This window comes from Carcharhinus amblyrhynchos, unplaced genomic scaffold, assembly GCF_965287045.1.
Source record: "Carcharhinus amblyrhynchos unplaced genomic scaffold, sCarAmb.v2.hapA scaffold_567, whole genome shotgun sequence".
Taxonomy (NCBI): domain Eukaryota; kingdom Metazoa; phylum Chordata; class Chondrichthyes; order Carcharhiniformes; family Carcharhinidae; genus Carcharhinus; species Carcharhinus amblyrhynchos.
This window is the reverse complement of record NW_027650307.1, coordinates 75,178-83,116: the sequence shown is the minus strand read 5'-3', so window position 1 is coordinate 83,116 and position 7,939 is coordinate 75,178.

The window sequence follows — 7,939 nt, the reverse complement described above, 5'->3', positions numbered from 1 at the left end:
TTGAGCAATTGGGGCTCATTCTGGGGAAGGTGGGACCTCTATAAGAGGGATGGTCTACACCTGAATCAGAGGGGAATCAATATCCTGGGGGGTAAATTTGCTAAGGCTGTGCAGGGAGGTTTAAACTGATTCGGAGGGGGGGTGGGATCCTGAGTAGAGGGGGTGAAAGTGAGGGGGGCATAGATGGGGACTGCAATGCACGGCATTGTGGGGGTGAAGCGGAGCAGGGTTTGAAATGCGTATACTTTAATGCGAGGAGTATTCGCAATAAAGTGGATGAACTTGCAGTGTGGATCAGTACCTGGGACTTTGATGTTGTGGCCATTTCAGAGACATGGATAGAGCAGGGTCAGGAATGGATGTTGCAGGTTCCGGGGTTCAAATGCTTCAGTCGGAGTAGAGAAGGAGGTAGAAGGGGGGGAGGGGTAGCATTATTGGTCAAGGACTGTATCACAGTGTCAGAGAGGAAGTTTGATGAGGACTTGTCTGTTGAGGTAGTATGGGCTGAGGTTAGAAATAGGAGAGGAGAGGTCACCCTGTTGGGAGTCTTTTATAGACCTCCTAAAAGTTCTAGAGAGGTTGAGGAAAGGATTGCGGAGACGATCCTGGTTAGGAGTGAAAGTAATAGGGTAATTGTTATGGGGGACTTTAACTTCACTAATATTGATTGGAATTGCTATAGCTCTAGCTCGTTAGAGGGATCAGTTTTTGTACAAAGCGTGCAGGAAGGTTTTTTGACTCAGTATGTAGATAGGCCAACTAGAGGTGAGGCTATATTGGATTTGGTGCTGGGAAATGAGCCAGACCAGGTGCTAGACTTGGAAGTTGGTGTGCATTTTGGTGATAGTGACCACAATTCGGTTACGTTCACCTTAGTGATGGAAAGGGATAGGCATGAACCTCGGGTCAGTAGTTTTAGCTGGGGGAAGGGTAATTATGAGGCTATTAGGAGAGAATTAGGAAGCATAGGTTGGACTAAAAACTACAGGGGATGGGAACGTCCGAAATGTGGAGTTTATTCAAGGAGCAGCTACTGCGAGTCCTTGATAAGTATGTCCCTGTCAGGCAAGGAGGAATTGGTCGAGCTAGGGAACCATGGTGCACTAAAAAAGTTGATTCGTTGGTTAAAAGGAAAAAGGAGGCTTATGCCCGGATGAGACTTGAGGGCTCGGGTAATGCACTGGAAAGCTTTAGATTGGCTAGGAGGGAGTTAAAGAGTGAGTTAAGAAGGGCTAAAAGAGGACATGAGAAGACTTTGGCTGATAGGGTTAAGGAGAATCCTAAGGCGTTCTATAGGTATGTTAAGAACAGAAGATTGGTTAGGGCAAGATTAGGGCCAGTTAGAGACAGCAGTGGGAAGTTATGTGTGGAACCGGAAGAGATTGGAGAGGCATTGAACCAATATTTCTCTTCGGTATTCACACAGGGGGACATAAATGTAGCTGTGGAGAACACTGGGTTACAGGGTTGTAAACTGGACAGTATTGCAGTTGATAAGGAGGATGTGCTAGTTATTCTTGAGGGTTTGAAAATAGATAAGTCCCCTGGGCCGGATGGGATTTACCCTAGGATTCTCTGGGAGGCAAGAGAGGCGATTGCAGAGCCTCTGGCTCTGATCTTCAGGTCGTCGTTGGTCACAGGTATAGTGCCAGAAGATTGGAGGATAGCGAATGTTGTCCCATTGTTTAAGAAGGGGAACAGAGACTTCCCCGGGAATTATAGACCGGTGAGTCTTACTTCTGTTGTGGGCAAGGTTTAGAAAAAATTATTAGGGATAGGATTTATAGTTATTTGGAGAGTAATGAAATGATTAGAGATAGTCAGCATGGTTTTGTGGAGGGTAGGTCGTGCCTTACTAACCTTATTGAGTTTTTTGAGAAAGTGACCAAAGAGGTGGATGGGGGTAAGGCAGTTGACATGGTATATATGGACTTTAGTAAGGCGTTTGATAAGGTTCACCATGGAAGGCTTCTGCAGAAATTGCAGATGTATGGGATTGAGGGTAATCTAGGAAATTGGATCAGGAATTGGCTAGCGGATAGGAGACAGAGGGTGGTGGTTGATGGTAAATATTCATCATGGAGTTCGGTTACGAGTGGTGTGCCTCAGGGATCTGTTTTGGGGCCACTGCTGTTTGTAATTTTTATTAATGATCTGGATGAGGGTATAGTTGGGTGGATTAGTAAATTTGCTGATGACACCAAAGTCGGAGATGTGGTAGATTGTGAGGAAGGGTGTCATAGTTTACAGGGAGACTTGGACAAGTTGCAGAGCTGGGCCGAGAGGTGGCGGATGGAGTTTATTGCGGAGAAGTGTGAGGTAATTCACTTTGGCAGGAATAACAGATGTGTTGAGTATAGGGCTAACGGTTGGACTCTGAATAGTGTGGATGAACAGAGGGATCTAGGTGTATGTGTACATAGATCCCTGAAAGTTGGGAATCAAGTAGATAGGGCTGTTAGGAAGGCATACGGTGTCTTGGCGTTTATTGGTAGGGGGATTGAATTTAGGAGCCGCAGCGTCATGTTGCAACTGTACAAAACTCTGGTGCGGCCGCACTTGGAGTACTGTGTGCAGTTCTGGTCCCCACATTATAGGAAGGATGTGGAGGCATTGGAGAGGGTGCAGAGGAGGTTTACCAGGATGTTGCCTGGTATGGAGGGGAGGTCCTATGAGGAGAGACTGAGGGATTTGGGGTTGTTTTCGTTAGAAAGAAGGCGGCTAAGAGGGGACCTTGTTGAAACATATAAGATGATTAGAGGTTTAGATAGGGTGGACAGTGATAGCCTTTTTCCTCTGATGGAGAAAGCTAGCACGAGGGGACATAGCTTTAAATTAAGGGGTGGTAGTTATAGGACGGATGTCAGGGGTATGTTCTTTACCCAGAGGGTGGTGAGGGATTGGAATGCCCTGCCTGCTGCAGTTGTAGATGCGCCTAGTTTGGGGGCGTTTAAGAGATCCGTGGATAGGTTTATGGATGAAAAGGGATTGGTTTAGGTTAGAGGGTCATTGTTTTTTAACTGGTCGGCGCAACATTGTGGGCCGAAGGGCCTGTTCTGCGCTGTAATGTTCTATGTTCTATGTTTCTCCTAACCGGCACATGCCTTTCCTGTACCCTTTGCAGTTTTCCCTTGAAAGACTCCCATATGCCTCACGTGGTCCTATCCCAGTCTGTATCCCTAAGCTCCTGCCTAATCTGGCTGTATCTAGCCTTCCCCCAATTTCGCACCCTCCCCTTAGGACAGCTCTCATCTTTTTCCATTCGTATCCTAAAGTAGACGGAGTTGTGGTCACTATTAGCCACATGTTCACCTACCGCAACCTCAACCACCTGACCCGGCTCATTGCCCAGAACTAAATCCAGTATCGCCCCCTCTCTGGTCGGGCTATCTACATACTGCTCCAAGGATCCTTCCAATACACATCTTACGAATTCCTCCCTGTCTGAACCCCCAGCTCTAGGCACCTTCCAATCCACCCCAGGGAGATTAAAATCTCCCACTACAACAACCCTGTTCTTCCTACACTTATCCAAAATGTCCCTACATATACCCTCTTCCACTGCCCACGGGCTATCGGGCGGCCTATAGTACACTCCTAGCATAGTAATGGCTCCCTTCCTATTCCTCAACTCCACCCACAGAGACTCAATTCCCAACCCCTCCATGTTATCCTCCCTCTGCACCGCTGTGATCTGCTCCCTAACTCAGAGTGCCACTCCCCCTCCTCTTTTCAACCCTCCCCTATCACACCTAAAACACTTATACCCTGGAATATTTAGCTGCCAGTCCTGCCCCTCCTTTAACCAGGTCTCTGTCACAGCCACCACATCTAAATTCCTCGCAAACATCAAGGCCCTAAGTTCATCTGACTTTCCCGTCACACTCCTCGCATTAAAACAGATGCACCGAAGACCCTCAGGCCCTCTCGGATCCTCCTCCTCCTGGTGGATTTTCCTATCATCTAGACTTCCCCTGACCTCCAACTCACTCCCAGTGAGTGAGCTGTCTCTCTCCTCCCCACCCCCCCCTCCATACTAGTTTAAACCCTGCCTAAACACTCCAGCTAACCTCCCAGCTAAAATATGTGTCCCCTTCCCATTTAAGTGTTCCCTATCCCTCTTATACAAGTGCCCTTCCTTTGCAAACACTTCCCAATGGTCAACAAAACTAAACCCCTCTGTCCTGCACCAATCCCTTAGCCATGCATTCAGCTGCAGGATCTCATTATTCTTATCCCTGCTATTGCTGGGCACTGGCAGCAGCCCAGAGATCGCCACCCTGGAGGCCCCGCACTTCAGCCTGGCTCCCAACTCCCTGAACTGCCTACGTATTTCCCCCCTACTCTTCCTTCCTATGTCCCTCTCTCCTACATGTATAATTACATCCGCCTCTTGGCCCTTCAAGATTCCCTCTACCCTCTCCGACACATCCTGTACCCCAGCTCCAGGGAGGCAGACCACCATCCTGGAGTCCCGCTTTTGCCCACAGAACCGCCTATCAATTCCTCTAACCCTCCCATCCCCCACCACTATCTCACATCCAGCCCCCTTCCTTCCCTCTGAGACATTCTGGTCTCCCTCTCTTACCTTTTCTACCCCAGTTAGAACATAGAACATAGAACATTACAGCGCAGAACAGGCCCTTCGGCCCACGATGTTGCGCCGACCAATTAAAAAGCAATGACCCTCTAACCTAAACCAATCCCTTTCCATCCATAAACCTATCCACAGATCTCTTAAACGCCCCCAAACTAGGTGCATTTACAACTGCAGCAGGCAGGGCATTCCAATCCCTCACCACCCTCTGGGTAAAGAACCTACCCCTGACATCCGTCCTGTAGCTACCACCCCTTAATTTAAAGCCATTCCCCCTCGTGCTAGCTTTCTCCATCCGAGGAAAAAGGCTATCACTGTCCACCCTATCTAAACCTCTAATCATCTTATATGTTTCAATAAGATCCCCTCTTAGCCGCCTTCTTTCTAACGAAAACAACCTCAAATCCCTCAGTCTCTCCTCATAGGACCTCCCCTCCATACCAGGCAACATCCTGGTAAACCTCCTCTGCACCCTCTCCAAAGCCTCCACATCCTTCCTATAATGTGGGGACCAGAACTGCACACAGTACTCCAAGTGCGGCCGCACCAGAGTTTTGTACAGTTGCAACATGACGCTGCGGCTCCTAAATTCAATCCCCTTACCAATAAACGCCAAGACACCGTACGCCTTCCTAACAGCCCTATCTACTTGATTCCCAACTTTCAGGGATCTATGTACACATACACCTAGATCCCTCTGTTCATCCACACTATTCAGAGTCCTACCGTTAGCTCTATACTCAACACATCTGTTATTCCTGCCAAAGTGAATTACCTCACACTTTTCTGCATTAAACTCCATCCACCACCTCTCGGCCCAGCTCTGCAACTTGTCCAAGTCTCCCTGTAAACTATGACACCCCTCTTCACTATCTACCACTCCTCCGACTTTGGTGTCATCAGCAAATTTACTAATCCACCCAACTATACCCTCATCCAGATCATTAATAAAAATTACAAACAGCAGTGGCCCCAACACAGATCCCTGAGGCACACCACTCGTAACCGAACTCCATGATGAATATTTACCATCAACCACCACCCTCTGTCTCCTATCTGCTAGCCAATTCCTGATCCAATTAACTAAATCACCCTCAATCCCATACATCTGCATTTTCTGCAGAAGCATACCATGGTGAACCTTACCCTTGATATTTTGGGGGACTACTCCTGGGGTAGCCTTTGGACTAGGACTCCTTTTTTCCCCTTCCTAACAGTAACCCACCCGCCCCCTCCCCTCCCCGAGGCTCTGGGACCTCCACTTGTCCATGGTTCCTATCCATCATGTCCTCATTCTCCCTGACCAGAAATACATCCTCTAAACACAGCTTTTACTGCCTGACCCAGGCCCTCAGACGCTGCAGCTCGAAACACGATGCAGATGTAGACTTTCGGGAGACGTGTTGTCTCCAGGAACTCCCACATGTGGCACCTAACACAGCTGAAGCTTCTCCCCATAGACCCTTCCGTGGACCTGATCACCCCTGGAATTACACATACCGAAATGGAAAACAGGAGAGATGGAACCAGTAACTCACCTTGCCTAAGCCCAGCGAGCCAAAGCCAAGCGAGCCAAAGTCCAGCGAGCCTAAGCCCAGAGAGCCTAAGCCCAGCGAGCCTAAGCCCAGCGAGCCAAAGCCAAGCGAGCCAAAGTCCAGCGAGCCAAAGTCCAGCGAGCCTAAGCCCAGTGAGCCAAAGCCCAGCGAGCCTAAGCCCAGCGAGCCAAAGCCCAGCGAGCCAAAGCCCAGCGAGCCTAAGCCCAGCGAGCCTAAGCCCAGCGAGCCAAAGCCCAGCGAGCCAAAGCCCAGTGAGCCAAAGCCCTTATATCTCTCACTCTGCCCCCAGCTCCCAATGCTGCCCGCTGTCTACTATTGCCTTATTTTTGTACCCCGGCTCTCCCTTCCCAACTACCCCCGCGCCTAACTTCCGGGGGCACGGTGACACAGTGGGTTAGCACTGCTGTCCCACGGTGCCAGGGACCCGGGTTCGATTCCCGGGGGGCACGGTGACACAGTGAGTTAGCACTGCTGCCTCACAGTGCCAGGGACCCGGGTTCAATTCCCAGGGGCACGGTGACACAGTGGGTTAGCACTGCTGTCTCACAGTGCCAGGGACCCGGGTTCGATTCCCGGGGGCACGGTGACACAGTGGGTTAACACTGCTGTCTCACAGCGCCAGGGACCCGGGTTCGATTCCCGGGGGCACGGTGACACAGTGGGTTAGCACTGCTGTCTCACAGCGCCAGGGACCCAGGTTCGATTCCCGGGGGCACGGTGACACAGTGGGTTAGCGCTGCTGTCTCACAGTGCCAGGGACCCGGGTTCGATTCCCGGGGACACGGTGACACAGTGGGTTAGCGCTGCTATCTCACAGCGCCAGGGACCCGGGTTCGATTCCCGGGGGGCACGGTGACACAGTGGGTTAGCACTGCTGTCTCACAGTGCCAGGGACCCGGGTTCGATTCCCGGGGGCACGGTGACACAGTGGGTTAGCGCTGCTGTCTCACGGCGCCAGGGACCCGGGTTCGATTCCTCGGGGGGCACGGTGACACAGTGGTTTAGCACTGCTGTCTCACAGCGCCAGGGACCCGGGTTCGATTCCCGGGGGCACGGTGACACAGTGGGTTAGCACTGCTGTCTCACAGAGCCAGGGACCCGGGTTCGATTCCCGGGGGCACGGTGACACAGTGGGTTAGCGCTGCTGTCTCACAGCGCCAGGGACCTGGGTTCGATTCCCGGCTCGGGTCACTGTCTGTGCGGAGTCTGCACATTCTCCCCGTGTCTGTGTGGGTTTCCTCCGGGTGCTCCGGTTTCCTCCCACAGTCTGAAACACTGGTTAAATACAATGACCCGAACAGGCGCCAGACTGTGGCAATTTCACAGTAACTTCATTGCAGTGTTAATGTAGCCCTACTTGTGACAGTAATAAATAAACTTTGAAACCTGATCGTTGATTCCCCCGTGTTGGGCCTTGCTCTGTGATAATTAATGTGGACGTTTAAAGATTATTTAATAGTTCTTTCTCGATTGGAATGATTGATAACATTCTGCTCACCGTAACCATCTGCCAGATGCAGTGATTTGCTGGATTGAATGGAAGATTATATTTATTCATATAATCGGAGCTCAGGAGGTATTCAGCGGGTGGTCACACACCATACTGCCGAGAGGGACCTGTACAGGGGCTAGAATCCATCCCCGTGTGAATCCGCTCAGTGTCATTGTGCCCCTCATTGGCCAAGGGATGCCTGTTTTAAATTTGGACACATTCCGGGTAGTTCCGGAGCCTCCGGAATCCCAGAGGAATTAGAACATGGAAAAAACTACAGCACAAACAGGCCCT